We start from the raw sequence: 15,412 nt of genomic DNA, 5'->3' as shown, positions 1-15,412 counted from the left end.
AAGTATTATTGTGATTTAACAACTATATATGTACACACATAGTAACTATATGAATTGTATGTTGTGCATTGGCAGACATTCTGAGAAGGGGTCTGAAGGACTTCCCGGGCTGTCTAAGCGCTGTGTGGCACAAACAAGGGCAAGAACTCTGCACTAAAGCAACAAGCAGACTTCTGATGTTGTTGTTGCTGGGATCACAGGAATAATAATATTAATTCATAAGCCATTGCATATATATTGCTTCATTTAATCCTCACTACAATGTGTGAAATAAAACCTCTACTTATGCTTTGAACACCATGAAGCAATGATGGACACCATCATCAAGCTGAGACACGTTTCCCAAGGTGGTTTGCTAAGAGTTTCCATCATGAGTAGGTGTTGAGGTGTTTTAGTTTTATTTTTTAATAAACTTTTAAAATATGGAATAATATTAGATTTACTAATACTAAGAGTTGCAAAGATAGTACAGAGAGCTCTCTGCATCCCTCACCCAGTTTCTCCAATATTAATATCTTGTATTACATCTTATATTTGTCAAAGCTAAGAAATCAACTTGAACAGATTCCTTTTAACTAAGCTTCAGGTATTACTGGGATTTTACCAGTGTTTCCACCGCTGTCCTCTTTCTGTTTCAAGATTCCACCAGGATACAGCCCTGTATTTAGTTATCAGGTCTCCAGAGTCTCCTCTGTTCTAGGATGGATTCTTAGTCTTTATTTTTCATGATCTTCAGAGTTTTGAGAAATACTGGCCAGGTATTTTGTAGAATTTCCTCAGTTTGGGTTTGTGTGATGAGTTTTTCATCATGAAGTTGGGGTTACATTTTTATGGAGAGAATGTTACAGGGTGCAGTGCGCCTTCTCAGACCACCATAACAAGGCTCTGGGAACTCAGTGATCACGTCCATTCCAAGGACAGTCCTACTTCATCCTGATCTATTAGAATTTTTTAAATATGACAACATGTTACTTAGGATTTTTGCAATTATGTTCACATATTTTCCATCTTTGGCTCTCATGAGTTATCCTACCTTCTTCAATTCTTCTTTTTCAGTTCTCTGGAATAGTTTGAGAGAAAGAAACGATATTTAAATACTTAGAAAAAATTGATTGTAAAATGAACTGGGTATGTGGCTTCTTTTTGGTGGGGAAGCTTTTGATTACTTATTCATTTTCTTTAATGTTTATTGGTTTATTTTGGGTTTCTATTTTTTGGTAACTTATATGTTTCTAGTAAATTATTTCTTTCAACTAAATTCTGAATTCATGTGCATTGATTTATGAATGAATTACTGTTTACTTGAGACTTTTTTTCTTGTGCTCAATCTTGGTGAAACGTGTATTTTATTTGCTATTTCAAAGAACCTGGTTTTGTTTTGCAGATCTTCTTTACTGTTTCCTTGACATCTATTTCACGAATGTTTGCTCTTTTGTTTACTTCTGTTTTTGTTGCATTTACCTTGTTGCTCACTTTCTAATTCTTAAATTGAATGGTCTACATTTATTTTCAATCTAGTTCTTTAGCTTATGAATTATGAATTCATTTCAAACACTATACTTTTAGTTGTACATTTTTTTAGTTGCTAGAGAATATCATTTGAATAATATGAATTATTTAAATTTGTTGAAATTTTAATCTTCTTCATGGTCAATTCTGTAAATGTTTCTAGGAGCATACAAAGGACTATCACTCCTGGGTGCAGAATTCTCTATATGTCAAAACTCACCTGTTAATTTTCTTACTAAAAAATCATCCATATCTTCAACAATTTTTTATTTGATCTGTTAGAGTTATGATCCTTTACTTTTTGGATTTGTCCAATTTTCTTATAATTCTGTTATCTTTTACTTTGTATATTTCTGCTGTATTATTAGGATAATACGGGATCGTGATTTTTATGTCATTTTGGTGGATTTTACTTCTTCTTATCGCCCTCTTTTCTCCAATAATGCTTTTTTTTATCTGATCTTACTATTACTCCTTATGTTTCTTTAGCTTAATATGGATTTTTCATTTTTTTCCTTTAAATCCTTTAGCGTGGTTTTAGGTATGGAAATTCCAAAGTGATTAAATATTTTTATCTTTCTCCCAGATGAAACAAAACTTTGGCTGCTGACTGAAAACGCCTCTGACATCCTACCATTGTTGTCTGGAATATTAGTCTGGCTTTTTTTTTTTTTTAAAAACACACATTACAAAAATCCCATAGTTCATAAATCTTACTGACATTTTATCAATTTTGGGACTTGCCATTATTTCTGGTATCTCAGTCTTAGCTGTGGGTTTGTTCTTCTTGCTAATGTACTCACTTCGGCGGTAATTTTACTTAGAGTTAAGTAGAGTTGGCAAACTCTTTTCATCTTTGTATGTCTGAAATTGTCTTTATTTTACCTTCCCTCTTGGGTGATATCTTAACTGTGTGTAAAGTTCTAGGTAGTTGGTTTTATTTTTTCTCAGCACTCGAGATACCAACCCACTGCCTTGTGTCTCGGGCTGCTGCTACTTCCACTGAGGATCCAGTGGGTCTCTGTGGTGTCTGCCCTTTCTCTTAGGTGGCCTAAATATTTTCTTGTTGTCTTTAATGTTTTTCAGTTTTATCACACCGTGCTTAGGATAGAATTTACATATTTAATCTTTCTCAATTGGAAATATACTTCCAATTCGAAGAACAGCTTTCAGCTCACTTGTCTCTCCCATCATGATGCCATTAACCTTCATCCTCCCTGGGCAGCTTCCCATTTTATTTAACCAAATTTATCATTTCTTCTTCTTCACATTTGTCTGCTCTTGTTTCAAGATTTCTATCCTTTTCAAAAAATAATTTATTTTTACTTTTATGAATTTATCCTATTTATTTCTTTGGATATCTAGCATGATTTCGGGACCTCTTGTGCTGTCATAGGAATTTATTTTAATCCAGAATGAACACGTGTTCTCAATTTTTATTTTGTGGGCTGCCTTTTTTAGCATGGAATTTCTTCATGGGTTATGAAATTTTTTATTTGCAGACTTATTTTAGCAGGAAAATGATTTTTTCCTATTTCTTTCACTCCTTCTCAATCGTTGCTGTCTATTTCCCACCTAATAGTTTTGTGGCTGTCTGCACTCAACTCCTAGAGCTCCCAGTCCAGCAGCAGACAGCATTGGCAGCAGATTTTAATTTTTATTTCTGTATTTATTTTTAGTGAAAGACTCCACTGTAGCCTCCGCCTCTGAGCAGCAAGCCTGGCCTGGTACTCCACCCCACAGGGAGACTCTCATCCTCCGTACCCCACGGAGGCCAGGCTCTCACCCACCATGGCCTGCTTTTCAACTGGGATCTCAGGAGGCCCGTGACTTCAGGCCCCCTCACTGCCTATTCTGTTTCTGGCCTAGGGATCGAAGATGTGAATCTAGTCTGTGAGCCCAGATCTGACTTCCTGGGGTTCTCTGTCACAATGGTTTATCCATCATTGCTGCGTGCTTCGTACATAGCATGCAACTGTCTATAGGCAGCTTGGTCTACGTGTACAGAGCCATCATGGTAAGAGTGAGGCAGCATCGTGGAGAGCAGCACTGATTGTCTTCACGGGGAGAGACAAGCCTGAGCTGGGTTGATGGGGGAAAGCTTCAAGGAGAGGATGAGAATGGGGCTTGTCCTGGCAGAAGGGACAGTATTTGGATAGGCAAAGAGGAAGGAGTCAACTTTCACAGACAGGAGCAACAAAGAATAAAGACACAAAGGGGAGAAGCAAGAACACTCAGTTGAGGGACTCCTTAGCAAACACATCTAGTTAGACTAGAAGGTCTACAAAGAAAATAGTAAAAGACAAGGTTGGGAAAATTGTTGGAACTAGATGATGGACATAGGGATTTCTATTAGTTAGGGGCAAAAGTAGTTGCAGTTTTTGCAATTACTTTTAATGGCAATTACTTTGGCAGTTGCAATAACTTTTGCACCAACCTAATAGACTAAGGGATTAAGACAGAAAGTAATGGAGAGATGCTGCACTTTTGGCCTATAGAAACAAAACAAATAGTTATTATTTATTAAAAGCTTTTTTTTTTGCCAAGCATTGCAGTAAGTGCCTTATGTAAACCGTCTCCTCTGAGCCTCAGGCAACCCTGTGAAACAGATACCCATTAGACAGTGAAAACAACTGAATAAAGAAAGATTAAATAATTTCTCTGCAATCACACAGGTTGACCTATGGTCAGAAAGATGTCAGGTCCTAACTCCCAGAAACTGTAAATGTACCTTATTAGGTACGTTATTAGGTACAAATGTACCTTATTAGGAAAAGGGTCTTTGCAAATGTGATTAAGTTAAGGATCCTGGCTTACCCAGATGGGCCTTACATTCAATCACAGTGTCCTTATGAGAGGGAAGCAGAGGGGGATTTGGACACAGTACACAGAAGAGCGGGAGGCAATGTGAAGACGAGGCAGGGACTGGCGTGATGTGGCCACAAGCCAAGCAATGCTGTTAGCACTGGAAGCTGGGGGAGGCCGGGAATGGATTCTTTCTGCCGCAGCTTGCTTTTGACCCAGTGAAGCTGATGTTGAGCTTCTGGCCTTCAGAACTGTGAGAGAACACATTCTGTTGTTTTAAGCCATCAAGTTTGTGGTCATCTGTTACGGCAGCCACTGGAAACTAAAATGGGCAGTGTAGGATGGAGTCAGGATATGGCCGGTCTATGTGACTCTAAACTCATGTTCTAACACTCATTTTGGATGATTAGTCTAGGAGTGATGTATGGAATGGAATAAAAGACAAAGCTGGAGCAGTGAGGTAATGTAGGAAACTCTGACATTTACCCAAGTACAACCAAGTATTTGAATGCATGTGAATTATAATGAACATTTCAGTTAAATTTTTATTCAGTGTTGCAATGAAGAGGTAGGATAAAGGAGAACATCTCCAAGCAGGGTCTGCAACCCCCAGGTCACAGAGTGGTACAGGTCCGCAGCCTGTTAGGGACCCGCGGCATAGCAGGAGGTGAGCAGCAGACAAGTACGCGTTACTGCCTGAACTCTGCCTCCTCTCAGGTCAGCAGCGGCATCAGATTCTCATAGGAGCATGAACCCTATTGCGAACTGTGCGTGTGAGGGCTCTTGGTTTCCTGCTCCTTATGAGAATCTAATGCTTAATGATCTGAGGTGGAGCAGTTTCATCCTGAAACCGCCATCTCCTCTGTTCGTTGGAAAAATTGTCCTCCACGAAACTGGTCCCTGGTGCCAAAATGGTTGGCAACCGCCTCTCCTGAGTTAAATACCATCCTAGGAGATGGGTTATCACACTGATAACTTAGATTGTCCAGTTGGGGGCAGAAGTGGCAGATACGCCCCCATGGTTGTGAACACAGCATTCTGAAACTTATTCTTCAGGAGCCCATTTGTGACCCTTCTTCTGGTTCTTAAGTTAGAAAAACATCCAGATCCAAGCTGAGGTGTTAAACAAAACAATATTTAAATTGCTTTATAATTCAGGTAAGTTTCACAATGTGTAATTATAAAAACATTACTGTCAAATTGACGACAGGTTTGTAACTCGTTTTTTAAGTTTTCCATATTTGGAACTTGGATCTGCTAATGCCCCAGGCGGCTCCGACAGGTTCCCCTACTCCTTCATCTGTGCTGTCGTTCTGGGCTCAGAGCCTCTGAGCCAGGCTCTGAGGCTCAGGTAGAGGAGAGTCTGAAGGCTGAGCCGTGGCTTCCTCACCTATAAAACGGTGAGCAGCGTGGTGAGAAGGGAGCATGAGAATATCTGCAGGGAGCTCACTCAGAGCCCGCTCCAAGCTGCAGGGCCCAGGCAGTGCGCTGCGGAGCCAGGCCGGGCTGTGGGGCCAGCTCCTGTCATCCCCCCACGGAGTATCCCGGAGCAGCTTCTCCATCTGTCAAACGTGTCTCTCTTAGGGCTGTGAGGATTAAATGAGTCTACACGGATGCAGCCCCTGGCACCAGTAAGCACTTTAGAAACACCAGCTATTATTGCTGTCACTTGGAGTGTGGCCGGGTGGAGACTGAGCTCCGGACTTGTTGCATGTTGCACGGGGTCTTAGGGAGCATTGACGGTGTTCTCGAGAGCCGGGGGAGTGCTGGAGGGATGGAGAAAGGATCCGAGAGCTCTCCCTGTTCTTGTCGCATAGGAAATCCTGGCGCTCCCCTTGGAATGGATGGAGGTCTGAGGATTTTGGTGGTTCGTTTGGCACTGCCTCAGCATGAGCCTGGATCTTTATTTTGTTTAAAACGCCAGAGGAATAAAACGAAGCCGAGGACTGGCAAGCGAACAATAAAGCAGGGCAGGGAGGTGCAGTGTTGGGAATATATTCAAAAAGGGAAAATCTAGTATGGTCAATGTACACATTGTAGGTCATGGATAATGATGAAATTTAAATTCATCTCCAAAGTCTGTGTGACATTGGAAAGAATGGGGAGACTTACGAATGAGGCATCGGCAGCTTCCATAAAACAGAGCTCATTAAACGACTGTGATTTCAGACATGGACTGTGATAGATAAGGCTTCTCCAGACAAAACGCCTATTTCATGTTTCAAAAATATTGCTACTTGCAAAGCTATCACAAAATCTCTGTGCTTATTTTTATATCTCAAAATAGTTCAAGTAAAAAATGCATTTGGAAACATGGCTGTAAATAGGAGTTCTGTTTAAACTATTCATCGTTTGAAACAGTGATGCATCCAAAGTCTTTATATTTGAGGAATCTAATAGAACCCAAAATCTTTCTATGTCGTTAGCGCATTTAGTATGCATTTAAAATGAAAACAAAACAGGAACATTTCCAATCTATTCAAGATATTTTTATTCATCGCATATGATTCTCTTTAGAAAGTATTTCGTTGAATAAATTATTCAAAACGGAATGTATAGATTTGCATAAAATGGATTTTGCATTAGTTCATTCAGTAATCCCTAAATTGGCAAAAAATCAAGGTGTAGTACAACAGTTTCAGTTATAACTATGAATAAATTTAGGAGATTATGTTATAGAGGAGATCTAAGGATTGTAGTAAACAGCAAAGTGTTTTAAAAAATGAACCCTGAAACTAGCGAAAGCTGTGCAAATCTTTATGGAAAAAATTTAAAAACATGAATGAAGTATAAAAAATTCTAAATTAAGGGAGATATGCACTTTGTTTCTGAAGGGAAAATTCAATCTCTTAAACATGGCAATTTCTCATCAATTAATCTGTAAATCTAAGCAATTCCAAAAAATAATTTCAGCAAGATTTTTAAAATGGATCTTGACAAGTTGATCTTCAAATTCAAATAGAAACACAAAGGATTAAGAACAGGCCAGACGATTTTGAAGGAGATGGAGGAACTGTATACCTGTAGTGGGTAAAAGAAGAAAAGCAGAAACACACGCACAAAGGGAAACTTCGCATCAGAGAGAGGCAGAGCAGGGAGTTAGGGTGATGGTGTCCATAACTGACACTGGGAGAATGACACAGGGAACGGAGGCTTGTCTTAATCAAGGTACAAAAACCTGAAACCACAAAGGGAGGATTTTGATGAATCTAATGACACAAAACTTATAATCTTATTTTTGTAAAAGACCCAATAAATGGCATAAAAACTAAAGTCTGGAAACACATATAACCAAACAGTAGCATTCATAATGAACAAAATATCACAAATTGATAAAAAGTAGATACATAACCTAGAAAAAAATGCACAAAGCATTGAAATAGGCAATTTTTTAGAAAAGAAACTCGACTAATATAAGAAAAGATGCTCAACTTCACTAGTCGTTGGGAAAAATGCAAATTTAAAGATACATCTTGCACTCCTGTGTTTAGCAAGGATTCAAATGTTGGGCCCTTACAAGCGTCAGCCAGCTTGTGCAGGGATGCATCTCCACACTACCTCTGGGCTTGGAGACTGGAGAGCCATTTGGCCACATGCAGAAAAGTTAAACATGTGATGTACATAACTTTCAGCCCAGCATGTCCACTTCTAGGTATTTTTCTTTAAAAACTCCAGCTCACGTATACTAAGAGAAATGTGGAAGAAGATATCCTAAATCATTGTTTATAATAAAGAAAAAAGAGAAACATTTAAAATGACAATCAAATAAACAGATAAATTGCGGTATATTTATACAATTACACTAGTTAGTTATTAAAATGACTTAACTAAGGCCGTGCGCGGTGGCTCACACCTGTAATCCCAGCACTTTGGGATGCCGAGGCAGGTGGATCACAAGGTCAGGAGCTCAAGACCAGCCTGGTCAATATGGTGAAACCCTGTCTCTACTGAAAATACAAAAATTAGCCAGGCATGGTGGTGCGCCTGTAGTCCCAGCTACTTGGGAGGCTGAGGCAGGAGAATCACTTGACCCTGGGAGGCAGAGCTTGCAGTGAGCCGAGATCGTGCCACTGCGCTCCAGTCTGGGCAACAGAACAAGACTCCGTTTCAAAAAAAATGACTTAACTAGAATCACATGTAGAAATACAGATCTCAAAGTAATAATGATGCATGAGAAAGCATGTTGAAGAATGATATGTACAGTATTATTATACTGCTCTATATCGAATTCACAATGTGAAAAATGTTTATGGTTACAGATATATGTACTGAGAGTAAAAAAGTATGCATGTGAATGACAAAGAATGATTGCAGGAAACTCATCACCTCGGAGGAGGGAGGAGAGGTAAAGTAAGTAGAGGAGGGGTCCACAGGTGGTTGTCGGTGTTATTCGAAATGTTTTTTCTCCTTAAGAATCTTGTGAAGCAAGTGTGGCAAAACTGTTGAGATTTGATAAAGTTGACTGGTGGGTATGCAGGGATTCATAGATCAGTCTTTATGTTTTTCGGGTTGTTTGAAATATTTAAAAACACATATTAGCCCATTAGTAGTAGTAGTTAGGTGGGTACTAGGGTAAAGAATGTTATGTGCTGCAATTCTAGGAATTGAAGTTTCCCCCCTGTTATTTTACATTTTCTGAAATTAGGATGCACCTGACAATTAAGATGTACATTAATAGAGTATTTTTTTCCCTTAAAACCATTACAAAATTGACAGCATGTCCTACAGTTCTTGCTGCTGTAGACATCAGTGTTGGTCTGTGGTATCCTTCCTCTAAATACGTGTCTTTTAGTATAGAACTTTAGTATAGCACAGAACATGAAGTTGCTTGAGGCCCTGCACTTAGAAGGGCTCTATGTGTGGCTTAAATCTCTTTGATGCCATTGGAGTCAGAATTTTGGTGAACCCACAGTGTGCAGGGGTCAAGGTAAATGTGTGACGTCTCCTGCTGAGTAAACAGGGGCACTTACAGCCCTAAGGCGCCATACTTTTCATTTGAACCAGAACTTGCTTTGAGTGCAGAAAGAAGGCAATGGCATTCTAAAAACATAGTGACCGATGAACCCTATCATATCCTTTCTTACTCCTGTGCTTTTCTTGTTGGAGCCAGCAACTGAAGCAGGAAATGATGGCCTGGAACAGAAGGGAAACATAGGGGACCCCATAGTTCCTTCCCTTTCCATTCTTCCTTATTCATCAGTAAGCTGAAGGTAGAATGTTGGTAGAATGTGCGAGTCTCAAGAAGTGAAATAAAAATAAGTGATTTGGTTTTGTGCAACATGCCCGCTGTTCTAGCAAGAACAAAGTGCATATGCACATATATAAGTTACAAAATTCAAATTGTGTAGTTAGATTCAGTGATTGCACATATGAGTTGGACTGTGTCTTAAATGTTTGTTTATAATTGGAATTGCACAATATTAAGATGAATGGTAAAATTCATGCCAATATTTAAATGTTTACTTTTCCTTAGAATGCAACTAACTAGCAAGTAAAAAACACTATGACAAATTGAGAGACTGGGGAAGAAAGAAAAAAGCTTTGTATTTTAGTTAGTAACATTGCTTTCCTGCTTTTGAATCAAGAGCTCCACATTTCCATTTTGCACTGGGCTCGACAGCTTTGCAGCCCAGCCCTGCTTTATAGGCAAGACATACAGCATCTCTTTGCTTGTGGCACAGACTCAGTGGACAGGCAGAAAGAGAAATATGTCTCCTGCCAAGAGAATGAAGTTGGAAAATGAAGCTGGATAATGGGCTTCTCTCTAGGGATGTTCTAATAACATATTCCCCACAAATGATCTACTTCTGTTTTAGGAGCAAACGAGCATGAATCAGACTTCTTTTGGTTGGGGATTATATAGAAAAAGTCAGCTAATTATTCTTCTCTTCCACAAGAAACATCAGGTACACATTTCTCCTTGTTGCAGAGACTTGTAGTTATTGATTAAAATTCAGCTCCACTTATTTTTGAGTGTTTGATGAACTACATTTCCCAGATTCCTGTGCAGTGAGGTGTGGTCATGTGATTGAGTTCTAGCCAATGGAAGAAGTATAACTGATACACACTCCTTCCAGACTTGGCCTATTAAAACCTCCTCCAAAATATCAACCTTGTGACTAAGATCATGAGGCCACATGCTGAATATGATAAAGCTGCTATCAGCCTAGGTCCCTACAACTGCATGGAGCAAACCCTTCTTCTCCCAAATCATCTGGACCTGACCAATACTGGCCTATTAACCTGAAAAATAAATAAACTTACTGATTCTTAAGCCACAGAAAAATTTGGTAGTATATTCTGTTACTTTGGCATCGTCTAGCTTAACCTAACTCATACACCGCAAATATCATATGGACAAAAGCAGCCAAGAAAAATTACCTAGAAATTACTCTCCCTAATTCCCATGACTTTTCTTCTTCACTAATTCTTGGGAACACCTTTTAAAATTATATTTTTCTAGTGCACATCCAATTGACGTTATTTGAAGTCCATTTGGAAGTGAAATAAAGCTTTTGTCCCCAGTTGTAGGAATCTAAATTGCTATTAAATGTAAGTACGAATTTTTAAAGTATTTTTCTTATGGATTTAACAAATGCCTGTAAGAGCTCAGAATTAAATCACAAGTTGAGTATAGCTCCTACCGAGGAGGTGCAGGAGTGGGTTGTGTCTCAGGGTCTTTTCCTGGCTCTGTGGATCACGTGCTTGTAACTGTCATGCTCTGTGTTTCTGCTCTAAGCAGGACTGCCGCCAGCCTCACCAGGCTATGACTAGGCTGTATTAATCACAGGGCACACGCAAATCGCTCAAAGATTCTTAGAGAAAATGGATATAGAAAGAATCATATTCTGGGTGTCATATTTCAAGGAGAAGTTGGGAATCAAAAGGGAAACTTGTTCTCCTTCACCTTATCAATAATGATTCCTGGCACTCAGATTTGGATTCTTCTTTATTTCCTTGCAAGAGATCACTTTATGGTACTAGGATTAGAAAGTTTGTTCTGTTTCTTTAAAAAAGTGATTGATTAAATTTACTGATGAGCAAATTCAAAGGAATGGTATTAAAAAGCCATGTTAAATAAAATATACATTTACTAGATTTCTAGTAAGTGGCAAAAATAAAACCAGCCAAACTTGTGAAAACAAATTAATTTTGTCACCTTAAATAAAATAAATCTTATTTTCAGATCCACAGATATTTAACTTCATTAGTATATTAAAAATTAATATATAGTGGCCAGGCGCTGTGGCTCATGCCTGTGTAATCCCAGCACTTCGGGAGGCCAAGGCAGGTGGATCACCTGAGGTCAGGAGTTCGAGACCAGCCTGACCAACATGGCAAAATCCCGTCTCTACTAAAAATACAAAAATTAGCTGGGGTTGGTAGTGGCATGTGCTTGCAATCCCAACTACTCGGGAGGCTGAGGCAGGAGAATTGCTTGAACTGGGGAGGCGGAGGTTGCAGTGAACCGAGATGTTGCCATTGTACTCCAGCCTGGGTTATAGAGTGAGATTCCGTTTCAAAAAAAAAAAATTAATATATAATAAGCTAATATTAAAATGTAATATATTACTTACATTCAGCTAGATAAGCCAAATCGTATCTTTCTGAAATAACACCACATGCAGTCAAAGCTGCACACAAATGGCTACACAGTAGTTTGAAGATGAGCCATGTTATTTATGACTAAGTTTTTTGTCTTTTAAAATAAAATTAATGTGATGTTAAATGAATAAATGAAAAGATTCAAATCGTGCCTATTTGAACACATTTTATGGGTAAAGTATTGTGGTAGGAGTTATGCAAGGGAATGAGAGGGTTTTTAAAAAATAAGTCAGTTTACACGACCCTTGCGTAGAATTTTGCACATCTAATAGCACGGTCACATCTTAGCCCGTTTGATCCCGGCAACATTCTTAGGTGGTGAGGGAGGCAGGATCGCTCTGATTCACAGCTGAGGGCTCTTAACATTCAACAGCCGCAGTGTTAGTTTCTTACGGCTGTTGTAAAGTACCACAAACTTGGTGACTTAAAACAAGTGTCTCACAGTCTAAAATCAAGGGCTCAACAGAGCCACCCTTTTTGACGGCTTTAAGAGAGAATATATTTTATGAGTCTCTCCAAATTCTGGTAGTTGCCAGCAATCTTTAGCACTTTTTGGCTTGAAGTTGCATCGGCTCCCTCTCTGTGTCCATCTTCACGGGGCTTTCTTCCCTGTGTGTGACTGTCTTCATGTCATCTTCCCTCTGTGTGTGACCGTGCCTCTTCTTCTTATGAGGACACCAGTTATATTGGATTTAGGACCCACTCGACTCCAGTAGGACCTTATCTTAACTAATTATATCTACATAATTCTATTTCCAAAGAAGGTCACATTCTGAGGTTCTGGGAAGGACATGGATCTTGAGGGGAGACTTTTCAACTCAGTACACCCACCTGCAGTGCTTCTGGCTCAGTAAAGTTTCCCTAACTGCTCCTGGGCCAGATTAGACAGAACTCCAGGCAAAGGGCCTGCTAAGTGCAAAGGTGCGCTGAGTGCACGGACGTGCTTGCTGAGTCCGGCTAAAGCAGGGCTTGCAGGAGGAGGATTAGGTGTGAGGGGAGAGGCCCAGTAGTGGGAGATGATGCTAGAAAGGCACGCTGTGACCAAAGTGGGACAAATCTTTGAAAACCGCTTGATGGACATTTTGGCATTATTGTGCAAGTTCATTGAAGGGTTTTGCACAGAAAAGTGGTGGAGGTGGTGCGGTGAGATGCTTCTGAAGACTGACTAGGAGCCTGTTCAGGCACTTGAGGTTAAAGGTAACATGCATTCAAAACAGGGTATCAGAAAAGAAAGTAGGAAAGAAAGGGAAGAATAATGACATAGGAAGGGCAAAGTGGGAAAAAATTAGTTCCTGACTTAAGGCCAAGGGAGGAGGAAAAATGAAGTGAAATAGCCAGATGTTGGGCCTAGAAGACCAGGAGAAAGGAGGGTTCTCTGGACAGATGCAGGGAAACTGGGTGTGATGTCCAACACAGTTTGCTAACATTGTTCAGCATCCTCCACCCCCAAAGGTGCTCAATGCAACCACCTTCATTCCAGTGAGATACACAGTCAAGACACACATAGGACTAAGCAGCTTTGTGGTTGCAGAAGGGACTATGCAGCTCTGTTTTCTTCATTGCTCCCTCATTCCTTATCTAAGACAATGCTTATTTTGCCTTTGCCATTTCTCCTTTTATTTATTTTGTCCCACTATGTCCCCAGGAACTATGAGACACATGAGGTATACTTTTCTTTGGAAGGCACTTCCTTTGCCAGATTGGTATTAAATCCCTCCATCTTTCTCTTTGATTCCTTAATTTTCTGGAATGATCCACCCCTTCTAGTCTTGTTATTTTTCCAAACAAGCTCTTATAATTTGCCAAGCACCGTTTTAAGCATTCTGTAAATGTAAGCCCATTTAATCCTCACAGCCAAACTTACTGTTACTCTCATTATGTAGATGAGGAAACTGAGGGACAGTGAGAGGTTAGCTACCTTGGCCAAGGACATACAGTCAGAAAGAGGTGGAGTCCATGCTCCTAATCACTGCCACGCTGCTCTGTGATCAGTAGGAAGATGGAGGCTGCTGATCAGGAGGACAGTGTTTGCTTATCTCAAAGACCTGGGTGGCCACTGGACACAGAGCACTGTGTCACCTCTAATCAGAAGAAAACAAGGAACACGCTCAACATTGAAATGTAAGCACTGTCTAGAGTGGATGGCATGTAAGGGATAGAACAACTCTTGACGGAATGTGAGATTGGGGTGTTTGTGCCCTGATGGTGAGGGTTGCAGTCTCATTCCTTCATCTCTCACCTGGTCATCTTTTTGCCCAGTGGCAGGTACTCAGGTACTGTACGTGCCATCTCTTGGATGAAGTCACAAGAAACCTGGGCACATAAAAAATGACAATGTCCTGTGACAGGACTAAATCGGGCTCCAAAATGATTGACATTATACTATCAAAGCAGTGGTTCTCGAATTTGAATGTATGTGCAAATTGCACTCAAATTGTTTAAGTGCAAATTCCAGACCCTTCCCCCACTGGCCCCCCATTCTCTTTCAAGGAATGAATGAGAACGGCGGGGCCAGGAAGCTCCATTTGTAAATGAGAACAGTGATTCTAACCCAGTGTGTACACAGACACATTTTAAGAAATGTTAAGCCTGAGCTACCATAACCATCAGTGGGTTTTAGGTGTTTTCCTCAATATTTTGAGTTATTTTTAAAATATTGAGAATTCTCTTATGCTTAACATTTAACACATGCCACCTAGGTTTCTACCAAAAAACCAGATGGATGAGATAAATATCAGATCAAATTTTTTCATTGGGCTTTTTTATTATACATTCTTTAGAATATACGTAAGGAGCAATTACTTCTGGAAACTTGATGATATGGACCAAAAATAGCTTACTGAGCGGTAAATGGATTCCAAATCTTTATTTAGTTGGAAACTTTCCCATTAGCTATCAATTTTGGGTGAGTTGTTCTATGCATAATATGTATACGGTTTTGGCTAAATGACAGTCTGAGATCTTGTCCATGATCATCCTAATGGCATGCATCAGGCAAATCAGGCACAATTCTGCGTGAACAATCTGCCAGTGTTTTAAAGCCTCCGAGGCTGAATATCACTGCACTAACCACTTTAGGTTCCATTTCAGCAGTAAATTAAGTTATATAACTTGCATGAATATAGCTCAATTTTTAAAAAAGCTCAGCCTACAGACAAGAGAAATGACAAAGGCATCCTAAATTCATTTTCTACATGATAGACATCTATAATGGAGCCTATCAGTTTCCATCAGAATACCAGACCTTACACAGCCAGACTGCAGCAGCAGCCCTGGTTGAAGGTATTTGTATTTCGTTTCCTAATATACTTAGTGCCTTTAAGTAATCAAGTTTTCTCCTGCTCAGCTACTTCTGACTAGAACTAAATTATGATTCTTTAGGAGGATGCTTACACTCATTTTCCATTTACAACTGAGGGCAATTTCTCAGCCCTGCTTCTTGTTCCAAAGAAAGCCTAGATTAATATCGTGAGAATTAAGCTTTTGCTCAACT

The 15,412-nt window shown here is 39.7% G+C and overlaps 1 protein-coding gene and 1 long non-coding RNA gene across 3 annotated transcripts in view; both read right to left on the bottom strand.

Moving 5' to 3' along the window:
- The window catches only part of PACRG (parkin coregulated), a 584,691-nt gene that overhangs the window by 176,343 nt on the left and 392,936 nt on the right, over positions 1-15,412 (bottom strand). The gene's annotated exons all lie outside the window — the stretch shown is intronic.
- LOC126953713 (uncharacterized) overlaps positions 1,001-15,412 on the bottom strand; it is a 43,142-nt gene continuing 28,730 nt past the window's right edge. Inside the window, exon 2 of the long non-coding RNA XR_007725320.1 lies at positions 1,001-15,412. This exon is cut by the window's right edge and continues 20,681 nt beyond it. This is a non-coding gene — a long non-coding RNA (uncharacterized LOC126953713).

The sequence above is a fragment of the Macaca thibetana genome, chromosome 4, assembly GCF_024542745.1.
Source record: "Macaca thibetana thibetana isolate TM-01 chromosome 4, ASM2454274v1, whole genome shotgun sequence".
NCBI classification, from domain to species: Eukaryota; Metazoa; Chordata; class Mammalia; order Primates; family Cercopithecidae; genus Macaca; species Macaca thibetana.
This window is presented reverse-complemented; position numbering and strand designations above follow the sequence as displayed.